Genomic DNA, 24,566 nt, shown 5'->3' on the forward strand with positions numbered 1-24,566 from the left:
AAGTGTTCTCTGGTTCCTTCCATATCTAATATAGGGCAACACAGCCAGGGTTCCTTGTTTAGTAAGAAAGCACATAAAATAGACCAGTGCTCATGACCAATGAAGGGGCATGGTCTTTCCAAACAAACAGAGCCCCTGAGAGTTATTTTTAGGCCAGGAACATCATGTATGCTGCAAACATCTGGATAATGTTCCCACTCCACACCCAAGTAGACATCACAAATCGATCATAACCCTCATTCTCACCAAGCCCAGATGCTACCCCAGAAACCTTTTCAACATAGGACTCCAGGAAGTTACTACCATTAACAGGAATTGTCACAAGAGATGAAACCCAGGGATCCTCTCTGTCCTCAACCTTGTAGCAGTTCATGATGTGGGAGTCTCATCTTCCCATGCAAAGAACAATGGGGTGGGTGGCCATTAAGGGTCTTGTGGTCTTGGGCCCTGCCAAAAGCTTTACGGAGACTTGAGGTAAATCATTAAGAAGACGGCTGCATCCTCTTCGACAAAATGAATTTGTTATGTACAATCTCTCAAGGCTTCTTGAATGAATAATACTCTTACCTTTTAGGTTGACTCGGGTTTGAGCTATAAAGTAGATATAAACCTTTGGAGGTTCCAACTTTCAGAGCAGTTAACTTGAGGGGCTAAGTCACTTTCAAAAGGGCTTTAAATGCCAAGCTTCCCTCCAGCAAACATGTTAAAGACTCTTAACTACCTGACAACAAAGGAAAGGAGGAAGATAGATAAATATAAATTCTACCTGCAGCAAGGCACCATGGCCATTTGAAAATGAATCCCAAATGAGCATGAAGCAGCTATGGGAAAATGTGATTCTATTTACATAAGTCTGATCTATACACACTTCTTCAGAAAGGACTCAACTCTGAAACCATCACACGCTGGGCTCGACCTGCAGAGCCTTGTGGCTGAATAGTTGTCAAGTGTGAACCACGGGCCAAGGGCAGAGTAACCTCATGGAGAGGCAGGAAAAAAAACTGGACATTTATCACTGAAAGCACACATGAGGCCATGTTCACAAAGCACAAGTCAACTGCTCTGAAGTCATTCTGAGGTTTTCACCCAATCAAGAACAGTCATTCTCATTCAGGGGCTGCTAAGGTCAGTTGGACCGTGGCCAGTTTAATTTCGAGCAGTGGTTGTCAAACATTCCCTGGAGGTGCCTCAGAGCTGCGCAGCAGGCAGAGGAGAGGGAGGCACAGTGGACAGGACTGATACAACACCCAACAAGCACACACATGCTTCCCTCAGAGCGGCTTCTGTCATCTCCTCTGCAGCTTGATGCCCCACATAAGATTTCATTTGCAAAGAAAGTGTTTCACTACCCAAAATAAAAGATTTTTTTAATTCCTGGCGTTTTCTATTCTAAGACATGGTCAGACATCAACAGGATCCCCAGAACCAAAACCAACATACGGCATAGTAGGGAGACAAATGTTCCTGCACCAAAGCAGAACATGCAGGACTGAATATTTTTTATTTCAATATAATTTTAAACTTAAGAGAAAAACTGTAAGAATAAAAATAGTAAAAGAATGCCTGTATTTCTAGGCTGAGCACAGTGGCTCTCGCCTGTAATCCCAGCACTTTGGGAGGCAGAGGCAGGCAGATCACCTGAGGTCAGGAGTTTGAGACCATCCTGGCCAACATAGTGAAACCCCGTCTCTACTAAAATCCAAAAAAAAAAAAAAAATTAGCCAGGCATGGTGGTACACGCCTGTAGTCCCACCTACTCAGGAGACTGAGGCAGGAGAATTGCTTGAACCCAGGAGGCAGAGATTTCAGTGAGCCAAGATGGTGCCACTGCACTCCAGCCTGGTGACAGAGCAAGACTCCGTCTCAAAAAAAAAAAAAAAAAAAAAAAAAAAAGAATGCCTGTATTTCTTTTACCAAGATCCACCCATTATTAACAGTTAACCCATTTGTTTTATTATTTGTTCTTCCTCGCTCTCTCTCTCTTTTTCTATGTGTATAGTTGATCCTTGAATAATACAGGTTTGAACTGCACTGGTCCACAAATACCCAGATTTTTTTCAATAAAAACATTGGAAATTTTTTTGGAGATTTACAACAATTTGAAAAAACTTGCAGATAAACTGCATAGCCTAAAATACCCTAGATGAAGCTATTTTAACCACATAGCTATAAAAATTAAGAAAAAATTAGGTATGTTATGAAAATATATGTAGATACTAGTCTATTTTGTCATTTACAACTGTAAAATATACACAAATCTATTATTATTAGATGATATTTATCAAAGCATATACACACAAATACTTCCAGACCATATGTGGTATCATTCACAGTCGAGAGAAATGTAAACACACATAAAGACGTAGTTTGAAATCGCCACTGCATAAAGTTCACTGCAGTACATACTGCACTATTGTAATAATTTCATAGCTACCACCTATTGTTATTGCAGTGAGCACAAATGATGTGAGTAGATGCTGTGCAACACTAATCATCTTCACGTAAGCAGTCGTCTCTCCACTATATCCTTCATCACGGTAAAATGTGACCTCTCGCGGTTCTCGTATATTTTTCATCATGTTTAGTGCAATACTGTAAACTTTGAATAACACATGGAACCCATACCGAGTGCCACAAGTGATGCTGGAAGTGCTCCCAAGAAGCAGAGAAAAGTCATGACATTACAAGAAAAAGTTAAATTGCTTGATATTTACTAAGATTGATGTCTGCAGCTGTGGTTGCCATCATTTCAGATGGACGATTCATCTTGTAAACAGATGAGGCAAACTTACAGTATCAATAAATACAGTACAGTGCTGCAAATATATTTTCTCTTTTTTATTATGTTCTTCATAACATTTTCTTTTCTCTAGCTTACTTCATAACAATACAGTATATGATACAGATAACATACAAAATATATGTTCATTAACTGCTTATGTTATCAATGGGGCTTCTGGTCAACAGTAGGCAATTAGTAGTTAAGTTTCAAGGGAGTTAAAAATTATATGAGGATTTTTGACCATGGGAGGAGTCAGTGTCCATAACCCCTACACTGTTCAAGAATCACTGTATGTGTTGGCCGGGCGCGGTGGCTCACGCCTGTAATCCCAGCACTTTGGGAGGCCAAGGGGGACAGATCACAAAATCATGAGGTCAAGAGATTGAGACCATCCTGGCCAACATGGTGAAACCCCGTCTCTACTAAAAAAATATAAAAATTAGCTGGGCGTGGTGGCACACACCTGTAGTCCCAGCTACTCAGGAGGCTGAGGCAGGCAAACTGGTTGAACCCAGGAGGCAGAGCTTGCAGTGAGGCGAGATCACACCACTGCACTCCAGCCTGGGCGACAGAGCAAGACTCCGTCTCCAAAAAAAAAAAAAAAAGAAGAATCACTGTGTATGTGTACATGTATACATTCTCTTATATACCCAGAGTATCATCCTAAACTTCAGTAAATTTAACAATGAAACAGTACTTTTATCTAATCTACTGTCCCATTTTTGTCAATTGACCCAATAATGTCTTTACAGCATTTTCCCCTCCAGAATGGAATCCAGTCTAGGGTCAGGGATTGAGTTTAGCTGTCTCCATCTTTCATTGATCTGAAGCACTTCCAGACCCTTTCTTAGCCCTTCATGATGATATTTTCCAAGTCTAGAGCCCTGCCCCATTTTTAACAGAATGTTTCTCATTTAGAGTTTGTCTAATATTTCCTCATGACTCAGGTTATACATTCTTGGCTGGAATATGACAGAGGTGCCATTGTGTCCTTCCCAGGGCATCGCATCAGGAGGCACACAACATCCATCTGCCCTCACTGCAGATTTTGAAAACCTAGTCAAGCTGTCAAATTTCTCTACAGTATAATTGCTATTTTTGTTTCCCTTGGAAATAATACTCAGTCTGTAGGGAAATATTTTTAGACCAAACAAATATCCTGCTTCTTATCTAAATTCCTCCCTAGTTTTTGCATCCATTGGTGATTCTCACTTGATGATTCTTGCTGATCTTTGCCATAATGGTTCTAAAATGCTAACTTACCAGCTCCAGCCCTTCCTCCCAATTTATAAGTTGGCATTCAGCATTTCACTGTAAGCAAGAGCCCTTGCTTTTCCCCATACAAATAAAGTAAACATTTTACCCATTTATTATCAATAGGGACTCATAAATTCTGATTTTTAATAGTTTATAATTCATTAATACTTAATTACTTAAATTGTCGCAGATTTAGCCAGCGGAAGTTCTTTCAGGCTGGCTCCTGTGTCCTTGTGACATGGTCCCATCTCTTTTTGAGCTCATTTTTAAGTTCTAGTATCAGCATAGCAGAACATTCTGTTATACTAGAAATTAAGAAAGTTCCAGGCTCACCTGGTACAGCCTGCCCTAACCTGGAATCAGTTGGTTCTCCCAAGAGCCCTGAGTCCTTTTGGTGGGGAATGGAATTAGAGACCAAGATCTGGGCACAAGGTGTGTCCATTGCCACTGAGGTGTTATGGCTTCTTGGCCCTTTCAGCAGACAAAACTAGGTAATACACACAGGTGTATATATTCATGCAAATTTATATACACACATACGTATGCATTTTAGAAATATAATACACAGTGATATCCCAAATTTCAATCCATCTCTACAGGGCTCTTTCTTGCCTTCTCCCCATTCCATATATTGTCACTTTTTCCTTAATGAGAACCCTGCTTCCCAATAGCAACACATTTACTCATTTGCTCACTCCTGTAATACATATGTCAAACCTAAATAACAGAGTGGGAGATTCTCTGAAAGAAAATGATATTTATTAAGGAGTCGCATTGCAATGGGAATGCACACGCCATAGTAAACTATGTGCATATTCAGGGAGGTTGAGACAAATGAAAGTTTTTAAAGGAAAAATGAGGGAAATTACATAAGTTGCTTTGAGTCAATTATCCTTGGCTACAAGGATCAATAACAAGGGTGGTGTCAGTCTGAAGTTGGATGGGCAGTTGCTGGACAGACATCCTTGCAGAAGTATTTTCTGTGTAAAGTTACAGTGACCTTTGTGCAAGGTTGTGGTTTTTGCAGTGTTTTGCAATAGTTCTTATTATCAGGCATACATTCACAAGAACTCTCCCTTCATATCCTTCTCTGGCTCCACTTGTCAGGATTTTAACACAAGTGACTTCCTTTTGATTGTGACAACTTCCACAGATATAAAGTTGTTTCAGAATTGCTTTTTCTCAGCAGGGTACAGTGGCTCACACCTGTAATCCCAGCACTTTGAGAGCCCGAGGTTGGTGGGTCACCTGAGGTCAAGAGTTTGAGACCAGCCTGGCCAACATGGTGAAACCCCATCTCTACCAAAAATACAAAAAATTAGCCAGGTGTGGTGCCATGTGCCTGTAGTGCCAGCTACTCAGGAGGCTGAGGCATGAAAATCGGTTGAATCCAGGAGGCGGAGGTTGCAGTGAGCCGAGATCTCGCCACTGCACTCTAGCCTGGGAAAGACAGCAAGACACCATTTCAAAAAAAAAAAAAAGGAGGAGGAGGAGGAGGAAAAGGAGGAGGAGGAGGGAGGATAGAGGAGGGAGGAGGGAGGAAGGAGGAAGGAAGAAAGAAAGAAGAAAGAAGGAGGAGGAGGAGGAGGAGATGTAGTAGTAGTAGTAGTATGTATGTATGTACAATTCTACATATTCCTTCACCTAAGTCTGAGGGTACATAGTCAAATACTATGTTCATAAGTTACTAGGATTAGTCCTTTCTTTTTTTCTCTTTGAGGTGGTTATGGTATTCATTTGGAAAACAATTGGCTAATTTGTTTCAGCCTGCATTCAGTTTTAGGGATTTTTGCCCTTTTCCATCCTTATTAATTTTACTTTAGAATATATAAAACATTAACATGCTTCTGAAGGTCAAAACTACGCAAAAAGATCTATTCAGAGAAGTATTCCTCCTTCCATATTTCTTCTGTCCTATTCCCTTCACCAACTTTAACGCTTCCTGATTTATCCTTTGTTTTTTTTTTTAGAGATAAACAAGTATATGTTTTCTTATTTTTCCTTCTCTCTTACATAAAAGATAGCATACCATATATATTATTTTGCACTTTGCTTTTTTCTCTTAACAATATCTCTTAGAAATAATTCCACATTAGTTGATAGATAGCTTCTTCATTCTCTGCTGTTGTTGTTGTTATTGTTGTTGTTGAGACAATGTCTCACTCTATCGCCCAAGCTGGAGTGCAGTGGCATGATCTCGGCTCACGGCAACCTTCACCTTCCAGGCTCAAGCAGTCTTCCCACTTCAGCCTCCCAAGCAGCTGTGACTACAGTGATGTGCCACCACTTCCAACTAATTTTTCTTTTTTTTTTTGTAAAGACAAGGTTTCACCACATTGCCCAGGCTGGTCTTCAATCCCTGGGCTCAAGCAATCCACCCACTTCAGCCTCCCAATGTGCTAGGAGTACAGGTGTGAGCCACCTACCCAGCCACTCATTCTTGTTTACAGCTGTATAGTACTCCATTGTGTGTGAGTACCCATAATTTAGTCAGTTTCTTGTGCTTGGACATTAAGGTGGTTTCCAACTATAATTAATAACTTTATGCATTTTTTTGTATTATTAGAAGTATATTTTCAGAATAAATTACTATCAGTTTAATTGCTGGGTCAAAGGATAAATGCATATATAGTTTTATTAGCTATTACCAAATTCCCTTCCATAAAAATTATGTCATTTTTCATTCCTACCAACAATGGATAAGAATACCTGTTTCCCTATAGCCTTGCCAATGAGTGTATTGTCAAGCTTTCAAATTTTTGCAAATATGATGGGGCAAGTTTGGATTTCAAGGAAAGGAACACAGCTATGCACATTAAAGATTTATGATGGAAAAATAAAAACCAGACATAGAAAGATTGTTGGAGAGATTGAGGTCAGGATAGATGACCAAATGCATTTTACATTATAAATATATAAATTAGGAATTAAGAAGTACAATGAGATGAAAGAAGAAAGAGACTAGAACTAATAAAAACCTAAATTACTTCTCAATCTCTGGAATTCAAAAGATTAACATTATATGCAAGAAAGAATCCAGTTTTGCCAAGTGATTGGTGAATTCTGAGGTTACACACTTAGACAGTGATGATACCAACATGTATCTTCTCCTCCCAGCTGAAATGCCAAGGCGTTTTTGTTCCTTCTTCCTGAGATGCCACCTCTGTACCCTGTATATATTTATTCGATGGCATTTGTCTCATGTATTGCAATTATTTATTTTCAAGTTTGTCTTCTCTCCCAGACTATGAACTTATTGAGGACAGGACTACATCTTATTCCTGTCTATATTTTTATTATGGAATAATTACAGATGAGCTTGGTCTCCAGCAATTAAATCTTGGTTGAAGAAAAAGAAAAAGAAGTGGATTGGAAAATGAAAGTATTTAGTAACAACTAGAATAGAGGCACTGTATATCAAAACATCGAGGTTCAATACAGTGTGAGATTCTTCTTCAAAGAAAGCCCATTTTTTTTTCCGTTAACTTACTGGCTCTGAAACAATACTTTCTTAACCTATATTTAAATATACGTTTAGAAATCAGGAAAAGAGAAGGATGTCACATACCAGGGATGATGGCTAATGTCTAGTGAGCAGAAACTTCATGAATTTTGTCAAGATTAATCTTTTGGTGCCTAAGTAAATCTTCAAGCTTTGATTACAGGTGTCAGTGCAGAATGGCACCTTGGTGAGAAAAGGAGATCAGTAGGATTCAATGAAGCATGAAATTTAAGCACAGAAGCATTCACTAACAGACATCAGTGGCTAATAAGGCATCATTATCACTAATGTAATAAATAACTAACTTTGAGAGATTGAAAACATTTTACATGTTACTTTTTAGATTCTTACAGCTTCAAGAAATAAATTTTGTGATAGTCATTTTACAGAAGAGGAAACCAAGTCTTACTTTATCCAAGATCATTGGATCCTGGTTTTCTGAACTCTATGGCTGTGCCCTGCAGGCCAAAGCAGCTGTGTTAAAATCTAGCAAATGATTAGAATTGACTGGAAAAACAGGAACCCAACTCTAATTAAGGAATTTGCTAATTACCCTTCTCTCTGCAGACATTACTCCATTCTTGGTCTTCAGCCCTGGCATGGATTTGGCCTCTATCATGGTTTTTGCAAAACAGCGATGGCAGACAGATTATTGTTTCCAAGTTACATTTGGCTACAAAACAAATCCCTTCTGTCCTTTCTAGAGCTATGTCCCCAGCCCTTGGAAAGCAGAGCTGCCCACTGCACCCTAGAAACCATATTAAGCCTAGCTTCTCACCTAGGCTTTCCCAGGCATCAGCTTCCCAAGGCTCTGGGTCCCACTAGCTTGCCTCTTGGCTTTTCCTTCCTCTCTTGTCCCATTTGGACCTGGTAACATAGGCTCTGGGCAATCTACTTCCTGACCAACTGGGACATCTGGAATGCAGCCCCCAGAACCACCCCCAGAAGAAAATGCCTTCCCATCAGCTGCTGTGATGGGCCCTGGGGACCCTGGGGTCCCTAGTTCGAACCTAGTGGTGCCTTTCAGGCCCACTAGGGGTACCAAAAAGAGGGCCGGAGGCTAGGGACGTAAGGTGTGAGGGAGGGAAGGTGATAATGCCACAAGGCATTATCAATGCTTAGTGCCTACCCCAGGCCAAGGCTTGAAATTGTCAATGACCAAAACAAAGGACAGGTTGTCAGATCTGTGTGTGCTCTTCCAAGCCCACGTGGGAAAGTCAACTCAACAAGTTTTCTATACCACCTACAACAGAGCACTACAGAAGTTAAATATAATCAAGGAAAAATGAGAATAATGTGGAGAGAATAAGTGGTATCAGCACACAGATCTAGATATTTCTGTGTTCCCTCTCTCTCTATTCACAGTGCCACCACAGGCATAGTGGTTGTCTTAATCCATTTTGATTGCTATAACTAAAATGTCATAGACGGGTGGCTCAAGCCTTTATTTCTCACAGTTCTGGAGGCTGAGAAGTCCAAGATCAAGGCATGAGCAGATTCAGTGTCTGATAAGGCCTTGTATTAGATTGTTCTTGCATTACTATAAATAAATACCTGAGACCGAGTAGTTTATAAAGAAGAATTTTAATTGGCTCACAGTTCTTCAGGCTGTACAGGAAGCATGATGCTGTCATGTGCTTATCTTCTAGGGAGGCCTCAGGAAGCTTACAATCATGCCAGAAGGCCAAGGAGGAGCCAGCACTTCAAATGGCTGGGACAGGAGGAAAAGAGAGAGGAGAGGGGTGCCACACACTTTTAAACAACCAGATCTCACAAGAACTCACTATCATGACAACAGCATCAAGGCCAATGGTGTTAAACTGTGAGAAATCACCCCCATGAGCCAATCACCTCTTACCAGGCCTCACCTCCAACACTGGGGATTACATTTCAACATGATATATGGGCAGGGACAAAGATCCAAACCATATCAGGCCCTCCTGCTGGCTCACGGAAGGCTGTCTTCTCATTGAGTCCTCATGTGGCAGAAGGGGTAGGGAGCTCTCTGGGGTCTTTTTTATAAGGGCACTAATTTCATTCATGAGGACTCCATCTTCATGATCTAATCATTCCCCAAAGACCTCCCCACTTCCAAATACCATCACACTGGAGATTAAGTTTCAACATTCGAATTTTGAGGGGACAGAAAGATTCAGTCTACAGCAGTGGTTAAGGGTACCGGCTCTGGAACCAGCTGCCCAGGTTCAAATTCTGGTTCTGCTACTAACTGTGATGCTTGGGCAAGCAAATTACCTCAATGTCCCATTTCCTTCATCTGCAAAATTGAGATAATAATAGCAGGACCTACCTCATAGTGCTGTCATGAGGAATCAATGTGAAATACATGCAAAAACACTTAGATCAGTGCCTGGCACACGTTAACTATGGTTTCCACCACTTCACTTTACTCAGGCTCCAAACTTCTCTTATTCCCAACCCATTTCTAATCACTTGTCAAGCCCAGTCATTATGTGCCTGCATATCTCACATATTCTCCCTCTCCTCTCCATTCTCTTCACCACTACTTGAACTCAGACTCCGAGGCATAACCTACCATTTGCCTTCCCCAACATCCCTTCTCCCTTTTCTCCTTAATGAACTCTCCATTTTAGCCGGGCACATGGCGACTCAGCTAAAAGACTACATTTCCCAGACTCCCCTCCAATTAGATGTGGCCATGTGACTAAGTTCTAGCCAATGGGAAGTAGGCAAGCATGTTATGTGGGACTTCTGGGAAGCTGTTCTATAAAAACATGCTTTTCTACCCAGTTCCTCAACTTTGCTGCTGCAATGACCTTGAGAACGACAGCAGCACTCTAGGGATGGCACAGCAGAGAGCTAGAAAAGGACTAGATCCCTGATAACTTTGTGGTGTGTACACATCAATTCTGGACTGCTTACCATAACTTCTTTTATATGAGAGAGAAATAAACTTAACTTGTAAATGTTCCTAGTACAGGCAGAGGAAATTAATCTTGACCTCTCCGTTTCCCAGATTACAGGAATGGGTTCCTAATTTCTCTCCCTCTATATCCCCATCTGACCTCTCTCCCTACACTGCTGCCAGACTGATTTCCCTGAAGCACAGCTCAGCACCCTCACGGAGTCTTCAATGACCTCCCCATTGCCCAGTCTTCTCAACTACCATGATTTGCCCCCCACCTTCTTTTCCACTCCTACCCCCACTCCTTCCCTCTTTTCCCAACCAAACCCAATTATGTCTCATTTCACGTTCTCATCCCATTCTGTCCTGCCCTCTGTCTTTACCTATACACTCTCCCTTTAGACTTTATGTGCCCAATTCTGGACAGTCTTTCAGGGTTCAGATGCCATTCAGCCTCCTCAATGGAGCCAGTCTACCCCTAAGCCAGGAGTAATTCTCTATCCTCAGAACCTCCCCAGCGCTCACCTCCTGCTTGTGTCAGGGAAGGTAACAAACATGATAAATGTGAAGCAAGTCACAGGATTAAGGAAGCTCACAAGCCTCTTTTTCTTCTTTTTAAACTTTTTGTTTTGAGATCATTATAGATTCACATGCACTTGTAAGAAATAATACAAAGACATCTCCTGTACCCTTTACCCAGTTTTGCTAATCACACCATATTCAAAACCATAGTACAATATCAAAGCCAGAAAAATGACATTGATACAATCCACCAATTTTAGTCAATTTTTTTTTTTTGGTTTTTTCCTGGTTTTTTTGTTTTTTTTTTTTTTTTTGAGACAGAGTCTTGCTCTGTCGCCCAGACTGGTGCAATCTCGGCTCACTGCAAGCTCCACCTCCCAGATTCAAGCGATTCTTCTGCCTCAGCCCCCTGAGTAGCTGAGATTACAGGCACGCACCACCATGCCTGGCTAATTTTCTTTGTATTTTTAGTAGAGACGAGTTTCACCATGTTGGTCAGCTGGTCTCAAACACCTGACCTCGTGATCCACCTGCCTCAGGCTCCCAAAGTGCTGGAATTACAGACATGAGCCACCGTGCCCAGCCTGGATTTCCTCATTTTTATGTGTGCTCACACGTGTGCATGTGTGTGTGCATTTGGGCTTCTACAGTTTTATTACATGTGTAGATTAGTATATCCACTACTACAGTCAAGATACAGAACCATTCCAAGGCTTCGTTCTCCTGTTACCCTTTCATAACTACCTGCATACATCCACCTCACTCCCACCTCACACTCCCATTGCTAACCCCATCCATCCCTAATCTGCTTTCCATCTCTACCATGTGTTATTGTTTATATAAATGAAATCATACAATATGTAATCCTTTGGATTGACTTTTTCACTCAGCACATTTCTCTTGAGATTCATCCAAGTTGTTCCATGCACCAGTAACTCATTCCTGTTTATGGCTGAGCTGTATTCAGTGATATAGACGTACCATAGTTTATTTAACCATTCGCCCACTGAGAAACATCTCGCTTATTCCCAGTCTTTGGCTATTACAAATGAAGCTGCAATCAATATTTGACTACAGGTTTTTGTGTAGTCTTCCTCTTTTTTTAGAAATACAAATGCAAATCCCGGTGGACTTTTGCTACAAAGATGTTATTTCCTTTAAAGCTGTAAGTTAAACAAGAGAGTCACAAGCCTCCTCAGACCATGATCCCTGCTCAGAGGCTCTGGCATCTTCTTGAGCAGGACACCATACCAGCACTGGGGTTCCTCCTTCTGGCTTCACATCTATGGGTGGGGTTCACCAAACCCCCAAACCACGCCCCCCATTTTAAACCTGCTGTCAACATCCTCCATGAAAGCCCTCTTTCCAGAAGCTAGGAAAGAAATAGAAATAAAAGCCCAAAGCAGATTTATCCTGGCTCAAGTAGACATTACATATCTCAGAGAACCTTCAAACTAGAAACTGCCTTTTCAGGGGTTCTCTGCCCCTTATGAGGAGTCATTGGGGCCATTTCCTCCCATCTTCTTTCATTACATTTTGTCTCTTTCTATCTTAACACACCCTATAGTAACGGTGTGTTTATGTGCATCCCTTCCCACCCCCAGCTATACTTGACTTCTCTCCTGGTAGTCTGTAAACTCCTTGGGGAAGAATCTAAATTTGGTTCATCTTTGCAGCCCTACCAAGCATACCTAGACCAATACCTCGCATGAGTAGCCACTCATTCAAGCATTAAATTAAAATAGATGAGATTTATTAATTAACTGCATCAATGAAGACCAGACTTGGCAGAAATAATCTATGGAAAAGACAGAGCCCAAAACCATCATACAAAGAAGGGATCCACTTGGATTTGCCGAGGAAAGGAAGAAACACTGTTGAGCAGGGTTTTCCAGGACCCTAGATTGATATTCTGGAAAGCACTCTCCCTCTGCCTCTCTCATGAGCACACACTGGCCCTCCGAGCTACATGCGGGAGATCCTCCAGCTCTATGCTGGCTTTGGGAACTCAAGAATTTCTGAAGTCAGGTATCTCAGGGCCCTTCGATTCTACTATTAATATATCTGGGATAGCTGGTCTTCTGGAAGACCAGTGACAGTTTCAAGGGAAACCTCAGACCCAGGCCCTACAACTTGCACAATTTTTCAACTCCCACATTCTCCATTCAGTTTTGGAATTAAAAATAATAATAATAGGCCAGGCACGGTGGCTTATGCCTGTAATCCCAGCACTTTGGGAGGCCGAGGCAGGCAGATCGTGAGGTCAGGAGATCGAGATCATCCTGGCTAACACGGTGAAACCCCATTTCTACTAAAAATACAAAAAATTAGCCGGGCATGGTGGCGGGCACCCAGTCCCAGCTACTTGGGAGGCTGAGGCAGGAGAATAGCGTGAACCCGGGAGGCAGAGCTTGCAGTGAGCCAAGGTCGCGCCACTGCACTCCAGCTTGGGAGACAGAGCGAGACTCCATCTCAAAAAATAATAATAAATAATAATAGTAGTAGTAATAAAAGGCTATGTGTGTGTTGAGAATATGGAGGGGAAGGCTGGAAGTAAATTTATTGAGTAAATATCTTCCAATCTGCATAATTCGTTGTAAGAAAAGTCATTAGACTCATATCAGGTCATCTTTGTGAAAGCCAGTTAAGTGACATTGTTTGGACTTGCAACCAAGGCAAGAAATCCTATCTTTGGAAAGGAAACAGTTATTTTATTATAAGATAGGCTATCAATCTCAAAATAATTACTGATGGTCAAGGAAAGATTCAAACCAATTAGGTTTTTTGCTCAAGTTGATTCTGTCCCCGCTTCCAGTACTCTTGTGAAGTCTTTATATAATCCAGAGCAAGTCCCTCCTCACCACAGGAGGTCACAGATGAGAGGGGCAGCCTGACCCAGGTTTCATGCAGAGCAGATGTCCCCACCTCAAGCCAATTTGGAAACAGGAACTGTGCTCTCCAACTCTAGCCTCTCATTATCTGTTTATATGAAGTTCTATGTAACTGGAACTGCTTGGAAAACTAAGCCATGTGGAAGCCATTTAAAATCATTTCACTTCTAATTATAAACCAGATAGAGTCATTTTCATGCAAGGGCAGGAACACTTCGGAGACTGTCAGGGTTCAGAACATTCCTTGGGTGACAGGTGGCTGGAATATTTAAAGAACTCTCTGTGCCCAAGATAACCTTGACTAGAGGAGCGAGCAAGGGAATTTTAAAGATATATGAAGTTTCCATATGAAGTTGGAGCACGTGAAATACTTACTCAGACCTGATTTCAGAAAATGCATGGGACAGGTGGGACACTGGGTTTCCTTGTGAGGCCACATGGGAAGGATAGACTGGGCGTTGGTGCTAGACCGAGCTGGGCTAAGTAAATGAGCAAGTTATAAGTCACTCAGAGCCTCAGATTATTTATCTATAAAAGATGAGAAATGTCTATTTGCAGGATTATTGTTCTAAAAACTAAACGAGGCTGGACGCAGTGGCTTACGTCTATAATGCCAGCACTTGAGAAGGCTGAGATGGGAGGATTGCTTGAGGCCACGAGTTCAAGATCAGCCTGCACCCCATAGCAAAACCCCATCTCTACAAAAATTTAAAAAAAAAAAAAATTAGTCAGGCATGCTGGCACATGCTTGTAGTCCTAGTGCACAGGAAGCTAAGGCAGGAAGATCACTTGAGCCCAGGAGTTTGAGGCTGCAGTGAGCTATAATGATGTCGCCACACTCCAGCATGGGCCACAGAGCAAGACCCTGTCTCAAAAATAAATAAATAAAATAAAAGTGAGACAATGTATGTGAAACCATCTAGCCCTGTGTTCAGCACATGGCTGCTCCATCACTACATGGTAATTACCATCCTACTTATTATAAGTCATAATTATACATTTGGAATAGTAGGTCAGGACTGGCCTACCACATATGACTGGCTGTGCTTATGCAAGAAGTATTTACAATGGCCCAGGAAAAGTGAACGAGAGAAATACAATCTCCAACTTCAAAACTGTGACATAACTCCCAAAGCTTTTTACCTTTTCCCATCTTCCTCCCCATTCTCAGCCCTTGCAGACAGAGTGATGCATCTGAGAAATTCAGTGTAGGATACAACATTCAGGACTAAGGACTCAATGTGACCTGGGGATCAACTTTCTTGATCTTGCAGGAAAGCACATGTACAACTCCACGAGAGCTGACTAATAAGCTGAACCATCAGAGTCATGGAGGCCAGAACGTGGTTGGACGAGATGAACGTGTCCACTAGTCTGGACTCCAGGAAGAAATGGTTACAAGTAAGGGATGTTACTGACCTATGGTCCCAGGTATGATCAACCCTGGTTTGGTAATCTGCCCACTGGAAGTTTAATGGACTGTAAATAAAACAGTGATTTCAACAGCACTCAGTTGCCTCATTTGATGAAGCCTGGGGGGCAGCTCCTTGTAAATCCACTGCATTTCACCAGTTGCCCATAAAGTTTAGACATGTCAGTGGTGTTTATTTTCATGGTTGGACAGGTCATCTTGGGTTACAGCTTGGTAATCCAACCTACATGTGAAGAAAAGAGTGCAGATGTAAGTCAGAAGCAATATTCAAAATATTCTGATAGCCAGGATGACACTAATACAGACCAATCAAGCATGAGCTCTGTAGCAGGAAGGACACTGTCCCTTTCCACAAAACGGATCCAACAGCACCAGTGCATATAGGCAGAGTTGCTTGAATTGAATTAATTTTTCTTCACACTGGTAGTCAGAATGCACATTTACCAGCTAGCGCTAGCTTTATACAAAACTTGAAAGCCAAGTTTAATCCTGTGTGATTAAAAACACTGAGCGCCACATTCCCTCAAACTGGGCTTAAACGCAGAACTCAACAGGCTTGTAATTACATGCAATGCCACTATCTGGCATGACTATAATACCATTTTACAACACAAAGGAGAACTATTGAGTTCTATTCACAAGAGAAAGTGCTACAGTGATTCTTCTCTTGGTGGGATAGAAAGCATATGTCACTGCATATATTTTTTTCTGCAATTAATTTTTATGAAACCAAGCATAAAAGATAATGCACCTGATTTCTGTATTTGTTTTAATGTACCCTGGGGAAGTTCTAACAAAGCAGGAGAAGCAGGAACAATGATGGGACCCATCCGGATTTCAGCAACTGAGTAAGCAGATAGCCCCAGTGTGAGAAGTAAACGTGTTTTGTTATCCTTGAGTGCCTTTCCTCCTCCATCCCCTATCCCCCATTCCCTACCAGGCAAGACCACACAAAATCCAAAATCCACCCCCAAATGGATGAGACTTGCCTATTTCACAGGTCCCTAAAGAAAGCCCACTTGGTCTTCATCCCAGTGACTAACACACCTCATTATCAGAAACCTCTGCCTCACAACTAAGCCCTATGTTACTGAGATGTTCAGCCCCTTCTAACTCCCCCACATTTCCCCAGGGCGCACTTGCATGCTTCAGACTCCCTCCAAAGTATGGGCACTGGAGCCCCTCTCCCTGACTGAGTTAGTGGGTGTCATTGCCTGCAGAGCCCCCAAGAGAACCCTGGAGCAGAGCCTCAGTGGGTAGGAGGGACCAGCCAAGAATGAGGGACACAGGGACACACCAGGCCAGGCTAGGTGGGTCCTCCGCCCCACTCTTGCCTCAGGTGCTGGCAGGATGCCAGTCATCACAGCTATTTCTCTGTGCTCCCTTCCTCCCCCACTTTGTGGACTGCAAGCCAGCCCTAGAATGCAGGATCCAGGTGGGCTCAGCTTTCACTGCCTCATGGCCCCAGGGCCCCAGGCACCATCTCTGCTCCAAGCATCCTCTGGAGAATTATTAGTCTCTCCTCCCAGACCCTGGTCCCAAAATGTCTGCTCACACCTCTTTTTCTGAAAAATAAAACTACCCGTCATCTTTCTCCATGTCTCCAGGAGTCCCAGACCTCCATATAGGAGCAGGAGACAGGGTACTTTCAGTCATTCAAAGATTTATTCTCCCTAAGAAACAAGATATCATCAGGCATGGTGACTCATACCTGTAATCTCAGCACATTGGGAGGCTGAGGCAGGAGAGTCGCTTGAACCAAGGAGTTCAAGACCAGCCTGGGCAACACAGTGAGACCCTATAACTACAAAAAATTTAAAAATTAGCCAGGCTGGCAGCATGTGCCTGTAGTTGCAGCTACTCAGGAGGCAGAGGTGGGAGGGTCACTTGAGTCTGGGAGGTCAAGGCTGCTGTGAGCTTAGATTGCCACTGCCCTCCAGCCTGGGTGACAGAAGTGAGACCCTGTCTCAAAAAAAAAAAAGTAAAACCAGGGGAAACAAGATATCTTTCCAAACCTTTCTTGCTAGAACAGGGAAAATACAGGTTTAATCTCCAATAGAGCACACTGCTACATTTACAGTGTACATTTATTTTCAGTTTTTTAATTCCCTCTATAGTGAATACAGAATAAAATTGATGAGTCCTCTCCATGCAGTCCTTGAAAATTATTGTAGTAAATCTCCCTATGATTCGTTTTTCTTCAGTTAGAACTTAGTTCATTTCCTTCACATGCCAGATAATTCAGATAAAATCCCACTAGAGCAAATACAATTAAGTGAATGTTCTACATAAAGCAATTGGCCTTTTATTAAAAACTTCATTGTTAAATGCCAATGTGAAAACAGTAATTTTTTTATTTCAGCAGCTTTATATTTACACTGACTGTGGATGCATGTCTCAGTTCAAATTGGTAGCAATTTACTAATTAATTAATTGCATTAAAGAGATTACAAGGTTAATAGCTGCTGTTTCTGATCATCGTTGCTCTTTCATGCAGGGTATTAAAAAGTAAAAACATACTGGTATTTACAGAATGTGTGTTTGCACCAAATAAATTCAATCTAATCCAAGAAGAGGGGTTCTTTCCAGTGCAGGGAATATCAAATTTGGTGCAAAACCCAAAAAACTAGATTTGACTTTTGATTCCCCAAATTACTCCATCTCCTTTTTCTCTCCACTAAAAATGTATTTGACAGACTTAGATTTCAAATGGGAAAAATGATACCCTAGTGGTAGCTATAAGTGGGTAACAAGATCTGCCCAAGTTCCCTGAACGTGGATGTCACTCCGCAGTCTCACTTTCCTATCTGCAATTGTCCTTTGCACCTGACCTTGACATCTACATTTCTCTTTGGAAGCTGAGCTCAGTGCACTGTTGAGCCCATTCCATTCTTCTAAATATTAATACAAGCACAGAGTTGGACACACAAGCTTAGAGAAGCTGCATTGGAGGTGGAAGCTGCATTAGAATCAGCCATAGACCCCTCAGACTCACTGAATCAGAATTGCTAGGAGCAAAACCCAGCAATGAGCATTTAAACAGGCTCAGGCTGAAGCGTGAGCACACGAGGGACACAAAAGGAGATGATGATGCTGTAGACAAAAGGTATCCTGCAAATGTCCATGCAGGAGGTTATTGGATTATTAGCCACAGTGCGAGGCTACAATACTGTGAGTGACAGTGTGTGTGGCCTACCTAAAGGGCAGATTCTTCCCAAAGCCAGTTGTCCTAGATCAGGACATTAAAACATGGTGGGCGAGCTTGAGATAAGAGGCGGGGACTTCCTCTTTCTGGACATAGTTCTCCTAGACTGGACTCTAAGTATATAGAGATTCTCAGGGTGCCCCTGGGCAATGAGATGGAAAAATTGTCTTTGATGAGGGCCACAAGCTGGGGGCTGCCAAGAGAGGCCCCAGGGACAGAGCTGTTCCCATTGCAGCCACAGCTGGCTGCCCATACTCACTAGCTGTCTGTGGGGAGCTCCCTTTGCCGTTCCCCCAACAAGCCTGCAGAAACATCAGAACCACACACCAGCCTGGTCTCAGCTGTGCTCTATGGAAAGATCTATGTCTTCCCTTGGCCAGAGCTGTAATCAGAGAACAGAGTTAGAGCTAGTGAGTGAGGACAGCAGTAAACAGTCCCCCAGGAGGATGACAAACTTCCAGAGAAAAGAGTTGGAACCAGGAGTTCTGCTGGTGAGAGTCAAGTAGTGGGGAGAGGGCTGCGGCATTGGGGGAAGACTGAGGAGGGCCTTGAATGCTATGCTAGGAGTCCAGAAGGCCTGGGAGGCCTTTGAAGAGTTTTTAGCAAAAACAGCATTATGATAAGATTTGTGTACAAGAAAAATAACTGTAGCAGGCAGAATGGATTGCCTGGGGGAGGGCAGTGTGGAGGGGAGAAGGAAGCAGAGGGATGGGTTAGGAAGACACTGCAGTCATTGGGTTCGGATGATGAGTAAAAGGGAGCACCTGCATCATTTTCTCCATCTGTCACTTCCAGACACACCATCAGGCCCTCATCCTTGTCCCTTCTGCCCAGGACACCCCTCCTAGGAGATACTGTCTGGACAGCCCCACCTAGGACTGGCCAGAACCCTATTAACTCCTATCTCCCTCTCCTCCCCCGGCACCAGCTAAACTACTTAGAATGATTATTTTGTTTAAAACCAACTCTGTTCAGCTGTGGTTATTTATACCTTTCTTTGGTCCCTGGGAAGGCAAGGGCCTTTGGGAAGAAAACAACCCCTCCAACTAATGCTCCTGAAGACCCCTTTGCTGTTTCCCCAACAAGCCTACGGAAACGTCAGAACCACACACCAGCCTGGTCTCAGCTGTGCTCTAAGGAAAGATCTATGTCTTCCCTTGGTCAGAGCAATAATCAGAGAACTGAGTTCAGAGCTAGTGAGTAAGGACATCAGGAAACAGTCCCCCAAAAGGACAGCAAACCTCCAGAGACAAGAGTTGGAACTGGGAGTTCCAACTGCTGGGAGTTCCTTGCTGAAGTGAAGCTCACAGGCCCAGTCCACACAAATACTCCTTCGTGCTTCCTCACTGGTAGGGTTAGGGTGAGGGGTCAGGGTGAACGTGCTCCTTGCATTGTTTTGTTCTTCATTTTAACTATAATCCTATCCCTTTTGCTGTGCTGCTTTTTGCAGTGCATGTGGCTCAGCTCTCACCACTTACTATGCGGCAGCCATGGGAAGACACCTCACCTCACATGCCTCCAAATCTATGTGAATCATTCCCAAGGGCCCCAGAGCCTACCCTCTGAGAACTATGTTACCTTCGCACTGAGGTCAATGACTGCGCAAAGCCCAGATGCCAAGGCAGGTCAGTCTGAGGCTGGTGGATGACTTTGGCTCTGAGACTCCCCAGCAGCCTTGCTTAACCTTGCTTTATTTGCAAAGCAGTCTAAGATGCTACCACCCAGCCTTCCCTCCCCACTCCCTCCTGCATTGGGGTGGGGTGGTCACTCTTGCATCATACCCTGATATCTCCCAGACCTTTTCCCAGCTCTCTCCCCATTTTCCCTCACATAGGAGTTTCCTCTAATAAAATCCTTGCGTGTCTAATCCTGTCTCGACCTCTGCTTCTCCAAGGACCCAGATAAACACAGCTGTCCAGAAAAGAGAGACAACAGTTGTGCATTTGGAACTGGGACCCTCTAGCCCCTTATTCTTTCATTTCTGAAACATTCGTGGAGGGCTTAAGGAACTCCCAGCACTGGGGTGGGGGGTGGGAGAGCAGCACTAAGGTGGCGCTTCCAGGAAGAGGCAGGTTGGGGATAGGAGCTCAAAGTCAGATCAGAATCTACCAGTCTGAACAGCACCCTGGACACTACCAAGAACTCAGCATGGCTCCATCTCAGACTCTAACAGAAGGAAAGACAGAAAGAAAACCCTTCCTTACACTGCCCTCTCTGGGAGATTTTTCACACCCCTAATAGAATGACAGTTGTGAAGAACACCTAGCCAGCTTGATTGACAGGACCCAAGTACAGGTAAGGCAGAAGAGGAGCCTGAAGGATTAGAAACCATATAGGAAACACTTCCCAGCAAAAACCCAAATGTGAAATCAAGCGATTAAAATGCCTTACTTGCAACAGGACTTCATGGTGGAAACACATAAAGTCGCTGCCAATCAGGTGCTCTTGGTGAAATTTTTTTAAAAATTCATTTAGACTTTTAATGAAAATGAATGCTGGGGCATGAGAAAATTTTGTTAACCCTCAATGTTGCCTAATCGTGGCTAACAAGGATTCTCATACTTCTACATGACTGAGGATTAAGCTGCTGACGGCGAGTTTATTAAATGAAGTCATTGTAAGGAGGCAGCCAGCTAACTCTGCAGAGCTCTGCCCTGTGGTTCATGGTGGGTATCATTTAACCAGGAATCGTGAGTTGATGGACCTCAGTAATCACGTTAATCTGCCTTTTCGTTGTGATCTGGAGGACGTGACAAAAAGGAGTTTCAACACGATCTGCAGACAAGTTGGATCAGAGGAGTTGACAGAAGTCTCTTTATCCCACCAAGAAAATCAAGGGACCTAAAAACTGTTAAGACTCCATACCTGTCACTAGGAAGTTAAACACCCCCAAAGAGCGTTCACAAAGACAGACCTGTGAGAGAGCTAACAGAGAATAATGCGGAACTCGGCCAGTCTCGGCAAGCAGACTTTGCGTTGCAGTGTAGTCGGCTTACCCAGAGGCTGGGAGCCAAAGGAGTGTTTAAAGACATCCATCTAGGTGGGGGATTGTTGCTAGCAGAGCCAGCTGCAAGCAAACTATGAAGTGGCAACTCACTCTCTGCAGCTCCCACCTTTCCCTTTGGTTGTCCTGAAATGCTCTTTCCCTCTCTGTCCGAAAGATCCTGTTCCAGACCTAAGAGAGAGAGAGAGAAAGAGAAACTGTTCAGTGTTCCATTTAGTTATTCTATTTCCTGCATTACCACAAGCCCGCTACAGTGGGGTTGGCTGATACATTTCTAACGGTAATGTTTGAATTGCATTTGTCCCCTGTCCTGCACCATAAGCACCCTCTAATATCTCCAGGCTTTTAGTGCAGACCTGCTCTGCCTGGGCCTTGTCATTACTGTATTGGAAGAATGAGGGCTGGTGGTTTCTAACAGAGAGTGAGGCAGGAAAGTAAGAAGGGAAGGCAGTCCCAGGAGACGGCATGAAGGTGAGGAGAGAACAACAATGAAGACAAAGGCAGGGACACAGGTCAACACAGGCACAGCAGAAGAACAATATCCTAGAGGAAGATGACCCTCAAAAGGAGAAGGCAGACTCTTGGGTAACATGTATACACCTAGCTTTGTTTCTGCTTTTTAAAAATTTATTGCCATAAAAGACATGGAATCAATGTAGGTGCCCATCGACATGGCCTGGATAAAGAAAATGTGATACACAGACATCATGGAATACTACACAGCCATAAAAAAGAACAAAATCCTGTCCTTTGCAGCAACATGGCTGCAGCTTGAGGCCATTATCCAAAATGAATGAATGCAGGAACCAAAAACCAAATACCACATGTTCTTACTTAAAAGTGGGAGCTAAATGTTAGGTACACATGGATGTAAAGATGGGAACAATAGACACTGGGGACTCCAAAAAGGGGTAGGGAGGGATAGAGGGAGACAAGGGTTGAAAACTACTGGATACCATGTTCACTATTTGGGTGACAGAATCAACAGAAGCTCAAACCTCAGCATCACACAATATACCCATGTAAGAAACCTGCACATCTACCTCTTGAATGTAAAATGATTTGTTTGTTTGTTTGTTTTTTGTTTTGTTTTTTTTTTTGAGACAGAGTCTTGCTCTCGCCCAGGCTGGAGTGCAGGGGCGTGATTTTGACTCACTGCAAGCTCCACCTTCCATGTTCACGCCATTCTCCTGCCTCAGCCTCCTGAGTAGCTGGGACTACAGGGGCCCGCCACCACGCCTGGCTAATATTTTTTTGTACTTTTAGTAGAGATGGGTTTTCACCGTGTTAGCCAGGATTGTCTCGATCTCCTGACTTCGTGATCTCCCCACCTCAGCCTCCCAAAGTGCTGGGATTACAGGCGTGAGTCACCACACCCAGCCGAATATAAAATAATTTTTAAAAAGAAGTCAGATTTAAGTATAAAAAAATTAATGCCATAATGTACATAATTGAAATGAAGGCTAGTTTTGATGTAGGCTTACCTGAAGGGTGGTACTGTCCTTACATTTTGGTTTATACATTCCAAAAATGTCTGACCTGCCCAAATATCGCCTATATAGTTTCTAAATACCATAATGTTTGCTAAAAATCCATAGCATAAGAATTAAGACAACATGATGTGAGAGCAAAGTATTCAAAGAATCTTAACCTTAAAAAGGGAAAGCTTTAGAATCGGGGGAGTGAAAGGGGCTGAAGGCAAACATAGCCTCAAATCAGGGATCAAGACTCAGAGAGGTTAAGAGTCTCATTCAAGGTCACACAGTGGAGATGAAGCTCCCAGAGCCATGTCTTCATTTAACTAATGCTAGGTTCTTTCCACTATAGTCTGGCCTGAGAGTGTCCTTCCTTGTCTTCTGAAGAAAAAAAAAATTAATATTTCATTTTTGAGGTTCTCAATCATTTGAGATTAGAACTTCTGTAGGACAGTAAAGCCTTGTTTAATGTTTTTTTAACCAAACTGTTTCCCCAGGAATCTGTTCTGGTCCTTTGCTTGTCGCTCCCCTTTTCCATGTTTGATTCAAGCCTCTGGATTTATTTAGTCATGGCTGGAGTAAAAAGAGAGGGGAGGAGACGGCACAAGAACATCTTTAATAACCATAAGATGGCTGGCCGCTAAATCCTTTTCAAGAATTGAAGCTTTTGCTGTCTCGCTGCTTTTCAGTCAAATTACAGGGAATAATGTCTTGGATGATTAGGTCTGTGATGAAACTGGTTATAGAAGCTATTTCAGAACCCACAGTGGTTCCCACTTAAATCTAAACACGAAGACCTGTCGCAGATACTCTATCTAAAACGATTTCAACGTGTTACGCTCTTCTGCACATGTCAATATTCTCTCCTTCGCAAAGGTAATCAATAACTAGGGAGAAAAAAAAAGCAGATGTTGGCGAAAAAACATATTTGGCAATCCTTGGCTATGTAAAATACTGCTTCAGTGCGGCAACCTTCAGTTGTATTTGCTGGCTTTGTTATCTGTGTAAGCTGTCCTCTGAACTACTTTTGTTCTCTGTGTTTACTTTTGAAATTGAATTTTTTTCATTCTAAAGTGCACTGAGGATGCCACTGTAGACAATCCAAGCTCGTGCAGCATAGAGTTAAGATTTGATAACCATCTGGTTTAGTTTGATCATTCGAGGCCATCAAATCAGTTCTTTTAGTCGCAAATGACCATTTGTGGGTCTGAGGGCATCCCACATAGCTCTGAAAAATCAGTCATGTTAACTGGATAATAGGCAAACTCCCAAAGCCCTGTGTATGGTAAAGACCTCTCCTAGTTGTTGTTAACAGGCTTGAACTATTACCACGGACTTTTGTCTTAATTCATACCTTACTCTATGAAGAGTTTTCCAAGGCAAACTTTACATGCTATGATGGGGATCACAACAACCAAACAAAATAACCAGGTCGGGTGGTATTTTCCTTTCTTGAATATCAATGTGCTTTTTAATTTACCGTATGAAGAAAGCTACGGCAGGTACAGTATTTAGGAAATGCTAAGCAACTTGCTCTATAACGCTTGAAGCAACTGGTTTCTGCCCTCAATGTACGAGGGCTCTCCTTCCACACCCATGACCCCTGGGGAGA

General features: G+C 42.8%; 1 protein-coding gene across 1 annotated transcript in view; it reads left to right on the forward strand.

The window, feature by feature from the left end:
- Nucleotides 1-24,566, forward strand: part of CHPF (chondroitin polymerizing factor) — a 424,210-nt gene that overhangs the window by 235,793 nt on the left and 163,851 nt on the right. The gene's annotated exons all lie outside the window — the stretch shown is intronic.

The sequence above is a fragment of the Macaca thibetana genome, chromosome 12, assembly GCF_024542745.1.
Source record: "Macaca thibetana thibetana isolate TM-01 chromosome 12, ASM2454274v1, whole genome shotgun sequence".
In the NCBI taxonomy this organism is placed as follows: domain Eukaryota; kingdom Metazoa; phylum Chordata; class Mammalia; order Primates; family Cercopithecidae; genus Macaca; species Macaca thibetana.